The following is a 19583-nucleotide window of genomic DNA, read 5'->3' as shown; positions in this document are numbered from 1 at the left end:
TGGGTGAGGCCCACAGGCTGAGCCTTCTCCAACCAGGACCTGCTTTGAGAACCAGCAGGTCCTGCAGCGCCCTGCTCCTTAGTTTTAACCAAGAAAAGAAAAGAAAAGAAAAGAAAAGAAAAGAAAAGAAAAGAAAAGAAAAGAAAAGAAAAGAACAGCTGGCTGTTTTAGACCTTATCTGAAGGATCACATAATAGCAGCAGGAGAGTGGGGTGGGAGGAGGTATTGTTTCATGTTTTGTGTGTATATAAAAAGATCTTCTACACTTTCCACAGTATGCATCCGCTGAAGTGAGCTGTAGCTCACGAAAGCTTATGCTCAAATAAATTGGTTAATCTCTAAGGTGCCACAAGTACTCCTTTTCTTTTTGCGAATACAGACTAACATGGCTGTTACTCTGAAAAGTAGCCCAGGGTAGCAGACTTAGACTCTCTGCAGGAAGTAGGGTGACTGGATAGTAAGTGTGAAAAATCGAGACAGGGGCTGGGGGGTAATAGGTGCCTATATAAGAAAAAGCCCCAAATATCGGGACTGTCCCTATAAAATTGGGACATCTGGTCACCCTAGCAGGAAGGACTCTACCAGTGGGACCTGATGAAGAGGGAGGATCTGGGTTCCTCTACCACACCCTACCCAAGGGCAAAGGTCCAGATGCAGGTTGGGCCAAAATACTTCCATCCAGGGGCAGAAACCAGGCACCTCTACTTCCCCCGACAGAGAGCCAAGGGGCTGGAGGACAGATGCACTAATTGCTAGGCCACCTGGCCTTCCAAGCGCCCTCTCACATACCCCCTCTCTGTCTCCTCCACAGGGGATGCAAGTCAGCTACAGGATCGGGCTAGGAGATTTTGTCTTTTAGCTCAACCTAGAAAGGCTCACGCTCTTAACTTGAGAGGTCATGGGTTCGATCACCAACCCTTGATGAGACCCAAGAACCTCTTAATACCAATTGGCCAGGGCCAGGGCCTGATTCTGGTATGTACATTCTAGTTCACTAAAGAATGTCATATGGGGGCTCAAATGAAAGGCAGTGGCTCACTGGTCCTTCACGTTATGTATATATACTGGAAATATGTTTTAAACTCTATCAAATGTCACTATCAATATACCTCAGTGCTCTGGTGTTCAGCAAAGTGCTGGTCCTGACCTGACTCTTACAAGCTGACGTGTCCTGTTCCTGTGGGAAAAGCAGACCTGGTAGTTTTGTGAGTAGCCAACGTCAGGGGCTGGATATCGAACACTTCAAAGGTACTCGGGCTTGGGGTGCACCTATTCTTAACCTGCAAGGCAGAGTAAAACTGGCAGAGCCCAGAGGAGAGTGCTTGGGTGGCTGACAGGCTGGGGGTGTTAGGAAGCGGACAGCTAGCTAAACCCAAACCAGATTCTCTCCTGGGGGAGGCCGGGAGTAACAAGGTGAGGCCGGGGGTAACGTGGTCTGGAGTACCCTGAGAACCATTACCTGGAACCATACTTCGCTTATCCAATCAGTGAACAGAAAAAAAAAAAAACATGTGACTTCTTTGCCTGGTGAATGTCTCGCTGAACTATCTGCCGCCTCCTTCCTCCTTTTTGTTGCTCTTCTCTGATTTCCCCCCCACGTGCGTTTCTGCCCCTACCACACAGGTACGACTGCAGAGCTGCTTTCACTGGAGCCTGCAGCAGATCCATAGATGTTAAGGCCAGAAGGGACGGTCACGCCCACCCAGCCTGGGCAGGGCCGTAGCGGTAAACAAAGAAGAGGGCAGACTAACCTTTAGGCAGTGGCATGATAGGCAGGAAAGCTGTGCAGCGATGCCTTTATGCTGAATTGGGTTTAGGCTAGGACGACAGCGGGGCAAAAACCAGATGTGCCATTAAAATATATTTCTGGCTGAGTGTAACCAGCCAGTACGTAACACGCACGTCAGCTGTGGGGGTTGTGCGGCTCGGATTTGCTTGTCACAGCAGAGTGGGAATGAGTAAATGCTTTATTCCGTGAAGGAGAGGTGGGTAAAGTGCCATATTCCCCAGATGAGTAAACTGTTTACCCGTTGTAGCAAAGCGAAGACCCACTGGCACGGCATCTCCTGCTGGTCGTCTGGGAATTAGCTCTTTTCCAGCGTAGGGCACGCCCTCTGCAGGCCGGTGTCTCGCCTGCCTCTGGCCCCGTGTCCCTCCTGGACCCCGGTGCCCTTTACCTCGGGGTTCTGCCCCAGCAGTACCCCCACACTCTTGGGTCTCCCCTCTAAACGCACCTTGCCTCAGTGGCTATTGCCAGTCCTCATCTAGCCCCCGCTCACTGGGGCAGACTGCAGTCAGTAATGGCCACCCATCACCAGCAAGGGGGTAGGACCTGCTGCCTTTGCCTATCCCTGGGCTGCCCCTCTGCAGCCCCAGTACCTCTGTAGGCCTTCACCAAGGCCTGCAGCCTGGGGGTTTACCAGGCTGGAGTGCCCCAGCTCCTCTTGCCCTAATCCCCAGCACTGCTCCAGTTTCAGGTACCGTATGTTCCCCAGCAGCTAGGCCCTCTCCCTCCAGGGCTCACAGCCCTTTCATAGGGCCAGCTGTGGCCTGATTGGGGCGTGGCCCCAGCTGTGGCTGCGGCCCCCAGTCAGCCTTGCTTTTCCCAGCTGCAGCCCTCTCCAGGGCTGCCTTTATCCCCTGTTCTGCAGGAGTGGGGCAGCCACCCCACTACACCCGTGTTTACCCTCCCCTGATCTCCGGCTGAGCTCAGGCCAGGGGGTGTCACCCTGTGATTCCTGCATCAAACCCAGAACTTGTGCTTGCCTAGAGCAGGTGGATTAGAAAGACACACCCAGTCTTGATTTAAAGACTCCAAGTGATGGGAAATCCATCCTGTCCCTAAGTAAATTGTGCCAATGATTAATTACCCTTGGGGTAAAAAAACCCATGCCTGGCTTCTAGGCTGAATGTGTCTAGCTTCAGCCTCCAGCCACTGGATGGCGTTAGAGAGACTATCACGTCCCTGCTCTATGGAGCCCAAAACGCACTGGGCCCAATTCATCTCCATTGACTTCAATGGATGAGTCGGGAGCATTCGCTTTCCTCATTAGCTGCCGTGTCACACTGCAAGCTGGCTTCTCACCTGCTGACTGCTCCCACCCTCCGGTTTCTATATCTGGGAAAGCTAAGCTACCTTGTCTACTCAGCTTGTGCAAACGCATTCAGTCCCCAGGCCGATCTGCCTGGCAGAGGATCACTGCTGCTTAAACGGCGCCATACGGCACGCAGATCCCGCGTCTGACGCCCGAGCCTGGCTCACTCCTAGGACGATGACATAGATGCTCTCTGGGATGGGTGACAACGCGGATGGAGGCAGGCTGCTGTTTCCTGAGCACAATTAGCAATTAGACCACATCACCGAGACATCTCTGTAGCTGATGCTTCTGGCATGATGCACCGTGGGTTGGCTGCATGCAGAGAGCTTTGCAAACAGCTCTCGGGGCTCTTCAAAAGGAGGTGGGAGATCTGCAGCTTGGAAATGGGGACTGGGAGGCTGCTACTTCAGACGCTAACATCTAGATCACTTTGCACTGGCACAAACTGTTAAGCTGCAGTCTCTGAAGCCTTCATCCGGAGGAGAAAAAGCAGGCAGGCAAAATTATGGCCTTTGTGGTTAAGACGCAGGAGAGGGTGTCAGGAAATGGGGTTTCGTTTCCCATCTCTGCAGCTAATATCCTGTCTGACTTTGGGGAAATCACTTAGCCTCTTGCTTTGCTCATCTATAAACTGATGCTAATGATCCCTAGTGCACAGGCTCATTGCAAAGCTAATTTAATTGGCCTTGTAAAGTGCTTTGAGATCCTGGGATGGAAGGCACTACAGAAGTGCAAGGGGTTGTAATGAACTGGTGTGTGTGTGTGCGTGGGGGGAGGGGGGCAAGACTTGAAGGCTAGGACTATAACAGGATTTAAAAGAGAACTAGATAAATTCATGGAGGTTAAGTCCATTAATGGCTATTAGCCAGGATGGGTAAGGAATGGTGTCCCTAGCCTCTGTTTGTCAGAGGGTGGAGATGGATGGCAGGAGAAAGATCACTTGATCATTACCTGTTAGGTTTACTCCCTCTGGGGCACCTGGCATTGGCCACTGTCGGCAGACAGGATACTGGGCTGGATGGACCTTTGGTCTGACCCAGTATGGCTGTTCTTATGTTCTTATGTACCACTGCCCTCTAGTGGTTGGAATCAGAACCTCCGTACTGTGTGTCATAAGTCCTATATTGCTAACAAGTACAAGACATACAGAGCTTATAATCTATAGGGAAAATGACCTGAATTAGGGCCATAAACAGACTGAAGGAAGAGAGACAGGGAGATGGGAACAGATCATGTCATTCCTCAGCTCTGAGAGTAGGTTCTCATCTTAAGAGCTGTGTTGCTTTTATTATGGAGACATGGTACCTTCTCGAGAGATGAATTTGAAGCTGTGGAAAGCTGAATTTTCCACCCTCTCTAAATTCTGCTCCCAAAGTCTGATCATCCTGAAAAGTGAGAGGTCAGGTCAGGGTCCAGGGTAGACATTATTAGGAACATTTAAATTCATTTGGCCTCTGGATTCCTGTGGTACAGGGCACCCTAAATAATCAGCCATTTTTAAAGTTGCAAAAGTCCCATGCTTGTTTGTGCACCAATATGAAAACGTACTGAAAGCACCAGCTGCGACCTAGACAGTGTGTGTGTGTGTGTGTGTGAGAGAGACAGAGAGAGAGAGACAGAGAGAGAGAGAGGGGGGCATGGACAAGGGCTGATCAGGAGCGTGAAGGAATTGGCGCTCTGAAAGGAATTTCTATTAGACAGAGGCCGTGGAAGGCACCACCGGAGCAGAGCTTCGAGACATGTCACAACGTATAAGCAGTCGTGCCGAGAGCAGCAAAGCAAAGGCTCCATGAAAGATTAATGTTTGCAGGCAGAGAGACTGCGGCATCCAAAACACACAGGCCTCACGTCACCCTCTCTTTATTAGCTAAGCCTTATGGACACATCCTGTTAAAAACAAACTTGATCAATTACCCCTCCTGCGATGGCTTCTCTGCAGCCATGTGGAAGGATTTAGAGTCAATTAACTCCCTTAATTAAAGGTATTTGAGTATTTTAATTATCTTCCTGACCAAATATGAACCTACAAGACAGCCTAGAGAACAAGATCAGAATATGTCTAGCTGTACCTCCGGTATGTTTCTTAAAGGGACAATGCCACAATCAAGCAAATTTTCGACAGTTTTAATGAAAGAGACACTGGTTTTGGCAGGGTTGTGTGTTGGCCCTTTAAGGGGCCAACACACAACAGCTTGTTCCAGCTTCTTCCTTAGCCCAGCTAGTAGTGGTCTGTTGTGTAGTGGCGAAGTTTCCAAGTTCAAATCTTGTTGCTGAGGTAGTTGCAATTTGACCTTGTTTTCACACACCTCGGGACCAGGAGAAACATTGGGCATGTTTAGTTTAAAGATAAAAAACACCTGAGGGACCTGATAACAGTCTCCAGATGTGTCAGGGGCTGTCATAAAGAGAATAGGGATCAGTTGTTCTCCATCTCCGCTGAAGGTAGGAGGAGAAGTAATGGGCTTACTCTGCAGCAATGGAGAGTTAGATTAGATATTAGGAAAAGCTTGTTAACTCTGAGGAGAGTTCAGCTCTGGAATAGGCTTCGAAGGGAGGTTGTGGAATCCCCCTCACTGGAGCTTTTCAAGAGCAGGTTGGAAAAACACACTTGTCAGGGACTGTCTAGGTTTGCTTGGTCCTCTCAGCGCAGAGGGTCAGACTACGTGGTCTCTTAAGGTCCCCTCCAGCCAGACATTTCTATGATTCCATGATTTCCAGGGGTGTTAAAAACTCCCCCAACAAAAGTAGGTCTTAAGAAATCAGAATTTCCGCCACACTGTAACAATGCATGAGAAGCTGAAAATGGAACTGACCAGAGCTGGGAGAAAAGTTTTCATCCAATCATTTTTTTCAACAAAAACGTGGCTTTTCAACAAAAGCATTTTGGTCAAAATTTTCAATGAAAAGCTTTTTTTAAAACCCAAACCCTAACATATTTACTGGAAATTGCTTTGAAAAACCAGAAAGTTTGGTTTTCACTTTTGTTTTTTCATTTAAAAAAACCTGCTTTTTCCCCCCTGGAAAATTAAAAAACCAAACAAATACCCCCTCCCCAGCCCCCAAGTCTCCCACAAACCTTACTTGGCGTTTTTGGAGCAGCTCACTAAAGCTGAAAGGGGGAAGTGACCCGGTCTAGTTCCATTGCCTAAACCCCATGCCCGAAGGCAGAAGCTGCCGAATGCCCGGGCGCTGCACAGACGGAGAGATAGTGGGAGATGGTCTCTACCTGTAAAGCTCGCAATCGTTAGGTTGTTCTCTCCTATCAGACAGGGGCGTAGTGAAGTGAGTGGCCGAAGGGCAGACAAGGAGCCTGTGGCTAAATCAGGAACCGAAAACAGATCTCCTGTGTCCCTGTTCAGTGCAGTAGTCACTAGACAACCGTTTCTCTCTCAATGGAGGGCCAGTGCTTAGATTCCCAAGTGGCAAATATTTGGGAAATCCCATCGCTAGACTAGATTAGTGATACAGGGTATGTCTACGTTGCATTGTAAACCTGTGTCTGTGGGACCCAGGCTTAGAGACTTGAATGGGCTCGTGGGCTTGCACGTGATTGTCCACACTGCATTGTAACCCTGGGTTTACAAATTGCTGGACACGGGCCTCACAGCCTTGCTAACACGTCTGTATGGCGCTCCCCTTCTGACTCGGGTCTGTGGCTTGAGCTGCGTCCACACTGCAGAACGCCACGGCACACTTCTGGCTCACCACAGGGCTTGGGCTGGGTCTTAGTGCTTCCTGGCCTGAGTCAGGCAGATTTGTGTGGGGACGGTAGGGGGTGTTGGGCTCAAACCTGAGTCGGAGCCCAGGTCACAATGCATGTAGACAGACCCACACTGCAGGTGACACACATTCCCCACCCCGTCCCTTGCTCCTGTGCGTCTCTGGTTAGCAAGTCACCACGAGATTCGTTGCCAGCACAGGTTTCTCAGGAGCATTTTCGTTTGCACCGCGAGCTGGTGACGAGAACCAGACAGTTACCCCAGCAGGAAAGGGGATGGCAAGACTTCTCCTTTCTTATTTTCCTGGGATCATTTGCATCTTGTTCCCAAATTAAGCCAGTGGCATAAATAACCACTAATTCTCCTACAAGGCAGCTAATGCGCTGCAGGAAGGCCGCCGTGCTCCCTAATCACAGGGAAGAATTTTAAATAGTTACAGTGGATTGTAAATATTTGTACAGGGATATACAAAGAAATGGGAGCGCTCACGGGGTGAAATTCATCCCTGTCCAGGGGACTGCATGTGATGCATAGGCAGCATTAAAGTCCCACTTCAGCCCACAGGGCTAAAATAGGACTTAGTGGGTGCCTAGGTCTTGTGCTGGATTTCCTGCGGTGATCAGAAGCCAATGCTCTCGCTCCGGAAACCAGGACTGGGCTGGCTGGGAATCCTCAGCCTTGGCTCCCCATGCGTTGTGTGGAAGAGCTCGGTGCCGGAGGCCTGGTCTACCTTCAAAAGCTACGTCACTCAGGGATATAAAATCTCTACCTCCCTGAGCAGTGTAGCGAAGCCAACCTAGCCTCCCCTGTAGACAGGGCTAGGTTGGTGGAAGAATTCTTCCATCGACCTAGCTACCGCGTCTTGGGGAGGTGGATTGCCTACGGGAGAACCCCTCCTGTTGGCATAGGTAGTGTCTACGGCTGTAGCTTTTCAAGTGCAGACAGGCCCTGAGAAAGGGCGTCACAGAAGCCAGCAAGCTGAGTGGGGAGTTGGTAGCTAGCTGGTTGGGGGGTGGCTGAGGGGCTGGTAGCTAGCTGGTAGCTAAGCTAGCTGGTAAGAAATGCACAGGAGAGGGGCGAGACCTGTGTTCACCACAGCAGTGTCTTAGGGTATGTCTGCACTGCAGTTAAACCCTGGTGGCTGGCCTGTGTCAACTGACTTGGGCTACGGGGCTGTTTAATTGTAGATGTTCGGACTCGGGCTGGAGCCTGCGCTCTGAGACCCTCCCCTCTACAGCCCAGGCCCCAGCCTAAGCCCAAACACCTCCATCACAAACAACCCCACAGCCTGAGCGTCACACGTCTGAGTCAGTTGACCTGGGCCAGCCATGGACGTTTAATTGCAATGTAGACATACCCTTAGAGTCTCGTAAGGCCCTGGACAGGAAAGCAGGGCAGGAGGTTGCTGGGTGCTGTCAAACTCCTGCTGTTCTTGATCTCTGTGGCTGCATTTCAGCAGCGAGTGATATGGTCCCTGTACTGAGTTTATGAAGTGATCTAGGATGGAAAGGTGCTGCAGAGATAGAAGAGAGGCACTGGTAACACTGCCTGCAGTGACTCAAAAGCATGGGTGCCTATCTCAGGTCAGACCGGTAGGAACCAGGGCACAAACCCCACATTGGCTGTGAGTTCTACACTTAGATCTCACCAACCAGTGGTCAAGTGTAAAGTCTCCAGGCACTATAACAGCCCTCACATGGAGTCCCAGACAGTCCCCTTGGGTACACCGACCTGTCTTGCCACCCAGGTGAACCTGCCTTTGTGATAGATGGTCCCTGATACCAAGAATCACAGCTATATTCAGGTTTCAGAGTAGCAGCCGTGTTAGTCTGTATCCACAAAAAGAAAAGGAGGACTTGTGGCACCTTAGAGACTAACAAATAGTGAGCGGAAGCTCACGAAAGCTTATGTTCAAATAAATTTGTTAGTCTCTAAGGTGCCACAAGTCCTCCTGTTCTTTTAGCTATATTCAGGTTACTCCCAGTCTCAAAGAACCAGTCACTTATCCCAGGTCAATTGCACCTTTGGTCTCACACCAAAGTCAATGCTTGTAGCCAATCCTATAATAAACTATATAAAGGTTGATTGAAAAGAAAACCAGAGAGTTATTGACAAGGTTAAAGCAGGTAAAAATAGATACACCAATGAGTTATACTCTTAAGTTTTAAAAGGTAATAGACGCTTCTATAATCAGCAAGCTCTAGATGTCCTTTAGGGCTAACCCAGGCTAAGCAGCTGGGATCTCTTATTTATACCTAGAAACCTTTGCCCCGTAGAGTCCAAGCAGCAGCGAGCTCAGCAATTCCTTCTTCTTAGGCGTTTTAGTCTCTTCTGGCTGATGGGAGCATCCCCTGCGTGACTCATCATCATGGGAGGAGGCAGAATAACAACAAAAAAGTCTGTTGTCCTCTTGTTGATGGTACGTAGAGAAATTCCAGTTGCAATGTCCCACAATAGCTCCTCTGGTATCAACGGACCTTTCCTTTTGGGAAGGGCGTAACACCTACTGCCGAAGATCACCCTTCCTGCTAGTTACCTCTCTCTTCTGTCTGGGCTCACAATACAACTGTTCAGATCTGACCTTACAAGGTGGGATGCCAGTAAGTGAGATGCAGCAACTCACCAAGTATTCAACAAAGTCTGAACTCTAAACACTTTTTGATCACTCTGATACCCATTTCAGCAGCGCTAACACACAGGGGTGAGTCTAGCTAGGTATCTGTCAGTGTCCCACGAAGACCTGGGGACCTGGGCATGAGCTGGCACCCGGCCTGCCAGCGTCACAGGGGTGCTATGTCTATGGCAGCTCAGAGGTGAGCTGGGACCTTGGGATCCAATGTTCTGTTGCTTTGGGAGCTACGGCGGTGGGCAAAAGGAGCAGCTGCTGCCTTGAAGTCAATAGCTAATGTTGCCCTTGAGCGTCCCACTCTGAATGTGTTGGGAGGGCTCTTATGGCAGAGTGGATGGTGGATTGCTGCAATTCAGAGAGGTACAAGGGCAGCAACCGGGGAGAAAAATCCTTTGCTGGCATATACCTTTCAGGGAGCGTCTGATACCCGAGCCTGGTCGGGCCTGAACCTTGTATGCGCTGGGGATGGAGCGGCTCATGAGATAAGCAGCTCTTTCAGTAAGCCAGGGCAGATTTCTTCCTTTCAGGGCTTAATGTTATTAGATTAGAGGGCGTCTCAGGGCTGCTATCGACTTGGTGTGAACTGAGCACGTATTATCCACGTAAAAAGAAAAGCAATTGCGAAACTGGCAGAAAAGGGCAATTATTTGAAAGATTATTGCCAGGTGTGTTGGTGCGTGGCTCAGCGGGCTCTGAAACCTGGCCCAGGCAAGGAGCCAGGGGACAAGCGCCATGGACTGGGAACCCACCATGTCTCACTAGTTAAACGGGATGGGATTTGGTCAGTATTGGAGTGGGAGACCTCCCAGGATGCGGTGGGAAGTGCGGCTGCTGCTCAATCAATAGGGCACATGACCCAGAGGGTGCTGTGCTGGGCCTGCGGGAGGTGCTCTCATTTGGATGAGACGTAAAACTGAGCTCCTGACCACACACGGTCATTACAGAGCTTGTGCTGTTTGCTCTCCAAGAAGAGGTGCTAGCCTCCAGGTCTTGGCCAAATCCCATCGCAGGCAATTCACTTCCTTTCTTCCCCTCCCCTCCTTTGGAATACAGAGGTTAAAATCACCCCCACTGCCAGGATGTGTTTGATTTCTTGCCCCAGTGTGTCTCCCTCTCCACGCCGGAAACGGGGTGGCACCTCCATACGTTCCCAATTGACAGCTGGATGCCTGCTAAGCAGGGATTGGGTACTGAAGCAAAAATATCCTAATATCTCCTAATGTTACTTAATGTTGGAAAACGAATTCCGGTGAGTGGGCTCAAAAAAACGAGCAGCTGGGCCTATTAGGGCACGGAGCAAGGAGCTTACGTCTCTCGGCGTGGACCTGGTGAGGGCCTGTGCACAATCTTCTCGGAAAGAAGATCAGTCTGCTTCAGCCACAGAAAAGGTACAGCATGGGCAGGGGCACATGTCCTCGCCCCCTGAACAGGCCCTGGGGTCCCCCTGACCTTCCCACAAGGTTCTTGGCAGCTGAGGTTATTTGTGGGTCTGTCTGGTGGAAGGCTCAGGCCCCAAAGGACCCATGAGAGTTGGGGGCCTAGGACCGTTGGGTGGAACATTAGGACTCTGAAGGTTTTGTGGCAGTTGGGGGGTGGCTGAGGGGTTGTCAGTGGAAAGTTGGGGCTCTGACGGTATCGTGGCCGTTGCGGGGTGGCTGAGGGGCTGTCAGTGGAAAGTTGGGGCTCTGACGGTATTGTGGCCATTGGGGGGTGGCTGAGGGGCTGTCAGTGGAAAGTTGGGGCTCTGACGGTATCGTGGCAGTTGGGGGGTGGCTGAGGGGCTGTCAGTGGAAAGTTGGGGCTCTGACGGTATCGTGGCAGTTGGGGGGTGGCTGAGGGGCTGTCAGTGGAAAGTTGGGGCTCTGACGGTATTGTGGCTGTTGCGGGGTGGCTGAGGGGCTGTCAGTGGAAAGTTGGGGCTCTGATGGTATTGTGGCAGTTGGGGGGTGGCTGAGGAACTGTGGAAAGCTGGGGCTCTGACGGTATCGTGGCCATTGGGGGGTGGCTGAGGGGCTGTCAGTGGAAAGTTGGGGCTCTGACGGTATCGTGGCAGTTGGGGGGTGGCTGAGGGGCTGTCAGTGGAAAGTTGGGGCTCTGAAGGTTTTGTGGCAGTTGGGGGGTGGCTGAGGAACTGTGAGTGGAAAGCTGGGGCTCTGACGATATCGTGGCCATTGGGGGGTGGCTGAGGGGCTGTCAGTGGAAAGTTGGGGCTCTGAAGGTTTTGTGGCAGTTGGGGGGTGGCTGAGGAACTGTGAGTGGAAGGCTGTTTTATCAAAGGATCTGTGGAAGTTATGGATTTACTGCATCAGTTTGTTTGGATTGATCAGACATGGAGGGTGGGGTGACAACCGGGCAGCTCAGCTGCGTTAGGAGGGTGGCCGCAGGAAGAAGGTGGGTAGGAAGTTCTTAGAGCCTTGCTCTGCAACGGGACACCTGCTTTCCCCTCTAAGTTGACTCAGCTGACTGGGACCCCGCACGGCCCAGAAGAGGAAATGTTTTGCGAGGGGCAGGAGCAGGGATTCCTCACCTGGTGGCTTGTCGGAGGGTCCCCCGTACCCTCCCCACAGGTGGCCCTGGTGGAGGAGCACATGCAGTGCTGTAGGACAGCCAGTCCCCAGGTATTCCCCCTCCTCCCCAAAAGGCACTTGGACCCATTTTGCCAACCACGTCATCAAGAGAGGCTCTCTCTGCCTCAGTGATGCCTGCCACTGCCCTGAGCTTCGTTGATCCGCCCGCCTGTTTGGTGGGCTCCAGCCCGTCTTTAGCTTTCTCTGGTAGACTTGGGGATGACGGGATCTGAGCTGGAGCTCAGTCACTGGAAGGTCCAGGGACATTAGCATTGCACCTTGCAGCACCCTTGCCAGGAAGCAGGAGTGAGAACTTAGCTGGTCCTTGGTATCTTTCCCTTGACTTCAGTGGGCTTTGGATCAGCCCCTCAGATACTATTGTGCTTTATTAATAACCATGTTACAGTCAGACGCAGAACCCCGAGTCAGGAACAGGGTGGAGGAAAAGGATGGCTGAGTGATGGCTCAGTTTCCTGTTCTGTCTCCTGCATGACCCTGGGCAAGTCAGTTATCCACCCCGTGCCTCAGTTTCCCATCTTCACCATGGGAGTATAGCACTGCTCCACTTCACAGCAGAGTTATCAGGATAAACACAATAAAGACTGTGAGGTGCTCAGAAACTAGGGTAATAGGTGCTGTGTAGGTACTGAAGATAGATAGCTAGGGTGTGCTATTAACACAGAATAAGAGCCGGTCCAGATTGCCTTATTGTTCTGTGTTTGTACAGCACCTGGCACAATGGAGTCCTGGTTCATGACTCCAAGGCACTATGGTAAGACAAATAACAACAATAAGAAGAAAAAAGTGCTGTTGCAAACAAAGCAGAGGCGGGGAGGAAAGATGAGATCAAATTTATCTGGCAAATTCTGGTATTTCCCATCAGATCATAAGTGCTGACCTGCTCCACTGATGGACAGCAGTAGAAGACGTTAGCTAGCTAGATCTCAGCTCCTCAGAGGGAGGTGATCAGAGTGAGGCCTGCATGATGTGGCCTATGCTGCCCCTGCCATCACGTGTCCCCTTGTGTCGCAGTGTTACTGTGGTGACAGGCTCCGACGGCAATAACTCTGAAGGCTTCTGCCGTCACAAGCAGCCCCAGGACTTTCTGAGAAGATCCAGGGGCTGATCAAACGAGGCAGAAGTCCTGGAAAAACACAAGGCTGCAGCTTTTTCCGTGGGAAATGTCAGGAGGCAGGAGAACAGGCTCTTCTAATTAAGAAACCTTCACATTTCAGAGATGCAAAAATAAATACAAGTGCAAAGAAATGGCAGATGCCTGGACCCCACTGGCAGACAGCTGGTTTAGGATTAGATCCCTGGTCTCCGAGATCTAGGTTCCCAGGCCCCCACACTCCTTGCTTGCTTCGTTGCCATACCCTTAGTCCCGTCTGCTCCCATCCCCTTTGTTCTCCATCTCTTCTAGGGTTCTTTTTCTGCTCCCAGACTTCTCTCTAACTGCTGAGGGGCCCCTTGCTCTGCTGGCTCCCCCTCCGCTATGGACTCGCAGCTTGCGGAGTGACGCCCCAGTTTCTCTATCCAGCTGCTCCTAGTCTCTCCCTGAATTCCCATCTCTCCTGGCCCTTGTTCCTTCTCCCGTGCAGCGTGTGCAGCCCAGTCCTTGCAGGCAGCTCTGCAACAACAAGCCAGGGAAGGAAACAATTTCAGGAAGGGAACAGCTAATTAAAAATCTGGGTGCAGTACTGCAGAAGGTATTGGAAGGGGGAGTTCAGGTAAGGGACCAGGCCAGCATCTTGCAGCTTGGTTGCGTGTAGCAGATAGTTCTCATAGACTTATCTGCTGACTGTGAAGATAAAATTCGGCTCCAGTTTGATCCTGAGAAGCAGTGTAGTCCAGTAGGCAGGGCATGGGCCTCAGGACTCCTAGTTTCTAGTCCCATGTCTGCCGGTGACCTAGGGCAAGTCCCTTCCCCTCTCTTCCTTGTCTATTTAGCTCTTTGTGGTAAGGGCTATCTCTTGCTATGGGCATTTACAGGACCTCGCACAGGGGTGGGTAAACTCCGGCCCGGGGGCTGCATCCAGCCCTCCAGACATTTTAATCTGGCCCTCAAGCTCCCGGCAGTGAGCAGGGTCTGGGGCTTGCCCTTCTCCGGTGCTCCAGCCAGGGAGTGGGGTTGGGGGCTTGCCCCGCTCCATGTAGCTCCCGGAAGCAGTGGCATGTCCTGCCTTTGGCTCCTACACATAGGGGCAGCCAGGGGGCTCGACATGCTGCCCCCGCCCCAAGCGCTGCCCCCAAAGCGCCCATTGGCCGGGAACTGAGGCCAATGGGAGCTGCAGGGGCAGCGCCTGCAGACAGGGCAGAGTGCAGAGTCATCTGACTGTGCCTCCACATAGGAGCTGGGGGAGGGACATGCCGTTGGTTCTGGGAGCTGCTTGAGGTAAGCACCGCCTGGAGCCTGCACCCCTCCTGCACTCCAACCCCCTGCCCAAGCCCTGATCCCCCTCCTGCCCTCCGAACCCCTCTGTCCCAGCCGAGCGCAACCTCCTGCACCCGCAACCCCTCATCCCCAGGCCCACCCCAGAGCCCACACCCCCAGCTGGAGCCCTCCCCTCTCCTCCCCCCCGCACTCCAAACCCCTGCCCCAACCTGGAGCCCCCTCCCACACAGTGAACGCCTCATTTCCGGCCCCACCCCTGAGACCGCACCCCCAGCCAGAGCCCTCCCCACCTCCCCATCCTGTGAGCATTCATGGCCCGCCATACAATTTCCATACCCAGATGTGGCCCTTGGGCCAAAAAGTTTGCACACCCTGACCTAGCACAATGAGGCTGTGATCTCAATTAGGGCTGCAACAGTAGTGCAAAGACTCATAAGTAATCTGAATATAATCCAGATTGTCCCTTGAGAAGAAAAGGCAGAAGCAACGCTGAGCTTTGAATCAGACTTTATTTCTCTCTATAATGAAAGTAAAACAGCAGTACAAATATGCTTTGGCATGAGAAACAGATAACCTTTGTCTGACGGTGTTTAACTCTCTCCATGTCTAAAGATGAGAAAGATGCTAAGAGAAAACGTCCCAGAGTCATCAAAACCCTGTTCCAAATTCCCCCCAAATGCTCCTTTACGATCGATATTTATATATTTATAGAGATATGATGAATATACCTTCATCTATAATAAATATCTTCTCATATCTAACAGTATGTACATGTCATCAAGTATTAGAAACACATTTTTCATTCATTAAAAGGTGAGACATGGGTTTGGCTCGTGCTTTGAAAATGCTGCTCTGGGAACAGTTGTGTTACATTGTTTGTCACCGCTAACCCAACTACATCAAGTTATAAAATCACCCGTGTGGGGAATCCGCTGCTCAGTGCGTTACCGTGTCCCGCCCCGGAGGTGCCAACAGGTATAAGAGCCTGCTAGGGACTCGCAGCTAGCGGAGGGGCGCCTTTGCCCAAGGAGACAGAGCGCTGTGCTTTGGGTGCAGAAGGTCCCGAATATGATCTCCACTCATGGCTTTGGTGTCTGTGGAGGGATGGAACTCGGGAGTCTACCGATTGGGAAGAAGGGGTCAGGGAAGGTGAGAGGGACGAGAGATTTTGCTTTTGCTTTGCAAAACACTTGGCATGAAAATGAAACCAGACGGCTCTCTACGTGCACCCACGTAGAACGCCCAAATGCTCTGCAGCTGCCTTGCACCGCGCTGGGGGTTGGAGCCCTGGGCACAAACTACTTCTGCCTTGTCTCATTGCCCATGGAGCTTCTTATCCGGGCAGAGCCTGGGCTCCCCCAGTGACAGTTTTTCAGGTGGTTTGGTGAAAACCAGTCTAGATTTCTTTTCTTTTTTGTTGTTGTTAAAAAGTTGTGTCCAAAATGTTTCCCTTTTCCCCTCCATAATTTGAGCTTTGTGTGTGCTCTCCCCGTCCGTCTGTCCGTCCGTGTGTGTGTGTGTAAAGCAGTAGCTTCCATTTTTTAGGCAAAAACCAATTTCCCCCAGGAAGCCAAGTGCCACTGATCTCCCTCCCCCTCCTTTACCTTTTCCATAAATATGCACCTTTACCGATGAGGGTTTCCACCTCTGCCTGCTGTCCCCCCTCCGACCGCACCCTTATAGTCAGGGTTTATGCAGTACATCAGCCTGTTTGACTGCATCTTGCTTTTAAGGGCAAGCTGCATACCAGATTCCAGTGACACAAGATAAGTTCATGGAGGATCAGTGCATCAGTGGCTACAGCTAAGATTGTCTATAGCTATTGTCTATAAGAAAATCTGTAGCTAAGATTATCAGGGACACAACCCTATGCTCTGGGTTTCCCTAAACCTCTGACTGCCAGAACCTGGGAGCGGATGACAGGGGATAGATCACTTGATAAATTGCCCTACGTAAAAGGATAAATGGACCCAAAGCAGATGTTAGGGATAAATGGACACAAAGCAGATGTTAGGAACGGCAATATACAAAAACCTGTAGGAGAACACTTCAACCTCGCTGGACACACAATAGCAGATTTAAAGGTAGCCATCCTACAGCAAAAAGACTTCAGGACCAGACTTCAAAGAGAAACTGCCGAGCTTCAGTTCATTTGCAAATTTGACCCCATCAGCTCAGGATTAAACAAAGACTGTGACTGGCTCCCAACTACACAAGCAGTTTCTCCTCCCTTGGTGTTCACACCTCCACTGCTAGAAGAGGGCCTCAACCTCCCTGATTGAACTAACCTCGTTATCCCGAGCCTGATTCTTGCCTGCATATTTATACTTGCCTCTGGAAATGTCCACTACAGGCCTCCGACGAAGTGGGGATTCACCCACGAAAGCGCACGCTCCAATACGTCTGTTAGTCTATAAGGTGCCACAGGACTCTTTGCCGCTTTTACAGATCCAGACTAACACGGCGACCCCTCTGATAGACGATCTCTGTCTACCCTAGGGCCAGCCCATACATTCTTACCTACAAGCTGATCTTGTCTGCATTTGCTGGGAGCTGCCATGCCCTGGGTCCGAGCCCTGGGTTAGCACAGTTGCAGTATAGACCCAAAGGGGGTTAGCCTGGAGCCAGGGCTCAAGTATGGGCTTACATTGCAGTATAGACATACCCCGAAAGGCCACCCCCATTGCTGGACCAAAACCTGGGATCCTAATAGCCCTGAGATCTGGGTCTGAACTTTGTGCTTGAACTCTTAAGTTTAGAATGGGCTGAACCAGCCCCTCAGGTCTAAATCCACCCTCAACTCTGGGCACTTCTGGTCCAGCTGTGGACTTGGTATCTCCCCCCTCCTTTTCTCTGCAGCAAGATGCATGGATAATGCATTGGCACAGGGAACACAAAACAGAAGCTTGTTTCCTTTCAGGATTGTTTCCCTCTCCTTATGGATTGTTATTGCAGGGTTGCTCCTGAGCACTGGGCCATACACACTTGTTTAGACTGGAGTTGCACAGGAGTGCTGGGCTGTGCACTCTTGTTTGCCGATGTAGGGTTGCTAGGACTTGACTGCTTGTTGTCAATTTTAGTTTAGCAAGTGCACTGAAGCATGGCTTGCTAGCTCTTTAATGCACGTCCTGGACAGAGAGGTCTCTGTGATGCAGCAGTGCATTTGGGCAGTGCCTGGCAGAGAACTGAGACAGATTTTTTGTTGCCTTGCTCCCCTTGATTATGACTTGGGGAATTGGTTTTGTTTTTGGCCTTCTGTGCTGCAGTACATGGGACAAACAGACACACTCTGGGATGAAACCTCAGTGGAAGCATCTGTGTCGAAAGAAGAAGATATGAAGACTGGCCCAATGTGGGGTAAAATGCTGGCACCATTGAAATCAACGGCAAAAAGCCCACTGATGTCAGGGAGGGCCAGGATTTCACCCTGGAACTTTTGGGGACATATTATTTGGCTGCGTTTTGAAATGAATCTCGTGGGCAATCTCTCTCCCCTAACTCGGGCGGGGCGGGGGGGATCGTTTGTATTGCGGAACCTTATTATTTTTTTATTGAGGAAAATAAAGTTTCTCATTTGTGCGACGTATCAAAAATGGCCTGTCTGGAGCCAAGGCTTTCTCTCATTTGACGCGTCTATTTCACAGTTTTCGTTCGGGAAAAGCTGAGCAACGGAACTGGAAGAAGGAATTCCCCAGATCTGGCAAAAGGAGCCATGGGACCTGCATGTTCTCAGCACCCTGGAGGCTGCAGTCATACCTGCCCAACAGCTGGCTTGGCACAAAGGGGCTGGGGGCCAGGGGTGAACTGCCTCCCAGGGAATTCCCCCATGCAAGTGGTCTCCACGTGCCCGATGCAGAGCTGGTTCCACCATCTCTACACCACCTCCATGGGAGCCCCAGGATAGGAGCATGTCAGGGGTGGGGAGCGGACAAATGCAAGTGGAGGTTTGGCCTGGGGATTCTTATGTCGTGGGTATTTTGTGACCGATAGGAGCCACTGAGGGAGGGGCACAGGGTAGCACCCCCTCAGGGCTGTCCCAGCTTGCACTGGGGGCCACGACTGCCCCAGGACTGGGAGAGCGTAAGCCACCTTCCCTCCATCCCTGAGCCAGCCTCAGTGCTGACACAGAGATGTTAATGGGTGCTCCGTGTGCCAAGGGCCCATGGACGGGTGCTGGGCCCTGGTCAGGCAGGGAACCAGCTGTTCAGACCTGCTGGGGTATGTTTCCACATTATTACTTGACCTCCCCTGCAGCCTTGGGCAAGCCACATAACCTCGCTCTGCCCCCTCGCGTTTCCCTTGGGTCGAATGGGGCAAATGACCTGTCCCCGCCCCGGAGTGGGGCTGGCAGGCTCAGCCCATTAACATCTGTGAAGCTCTTTGAGATCCTCAGCAGGAAGAGAAACGTGCAAAGAGAGAAACAAATCAGGGGAAGGGGGAAAGGCAGGTCAAATTTGGGGCCCAACCGTCTTTACTGCTGCCTCTTTAAGCTCTCGGCTCACTGGGAGGGGCGGGGTGTCACTGCAGCCCCCACCTTGCTTTGAGATGTGCAGGGGGGTGGTAAATCCTGGGCGAGGCTGCGGGCTTCTCCTGGCGTCTTCACAGCTTCCTGTCCCGCCACGGGCCTTTGATCCCATGCCAGACTCTGTCCCTGGGAACGACTGACATTATGATTCCCTCCCCCGCCTGCACGGAGCCCTCTCCAGCCCAGCAGCGGCTACCCCTGAGGCTAAGATCTCCCCTGGGTTATGCTGACGATGGGATCGAGATCAGAGTGCAGAAAGGAGAGGCAAGGGTGGGCGAACCTGCCTGAGGGGAGGGCAGGCTGCTTCTCCCCAAAGCCAGGGTGCCTTTCATTAGCTCCTTAGCCATAGGAGACAGGCGGTAACCGAAGCAGTCCTCCCTCTCCGCCCCACCCATCCCCCCCATCGCACTCCTTGGCACTTGGATGGAGCCTTCTACCTGTTGCGGGGGATCAGCTCTTGGGGTCGTGTTTGGGATGGTTCCCGCCTCACCTGCCCTGTGCTGCGTTTGTCCATTGCGGTCCTCCCTACCCAGACGTCTCGCGTTGCCACTGACGGACGGAGCAACGGGGACAAAAGCTGAGCAGGAGATCGGCAACTGAACTGAAGAAATGACCTAGGTACAGAATTTCTGATCAACTCTTCTTCTTGT

This window comes from Natator depressus, chromosome 3 (assembly GCF_965152275.1).
Source record: "Natator depressus isolate rNatDep1 chromosome 3, rNatDep2.hap1, whole genome shotgun sequence".
In the NCBI taxonomy this organism is placed as follows: Eukaryota; Metazoa; Chordata; order Testudines; family Cheloniidae; genus Natator; species Natator depressus.
Note: the sequence above shows the minus strand (reverse complement) of the source record.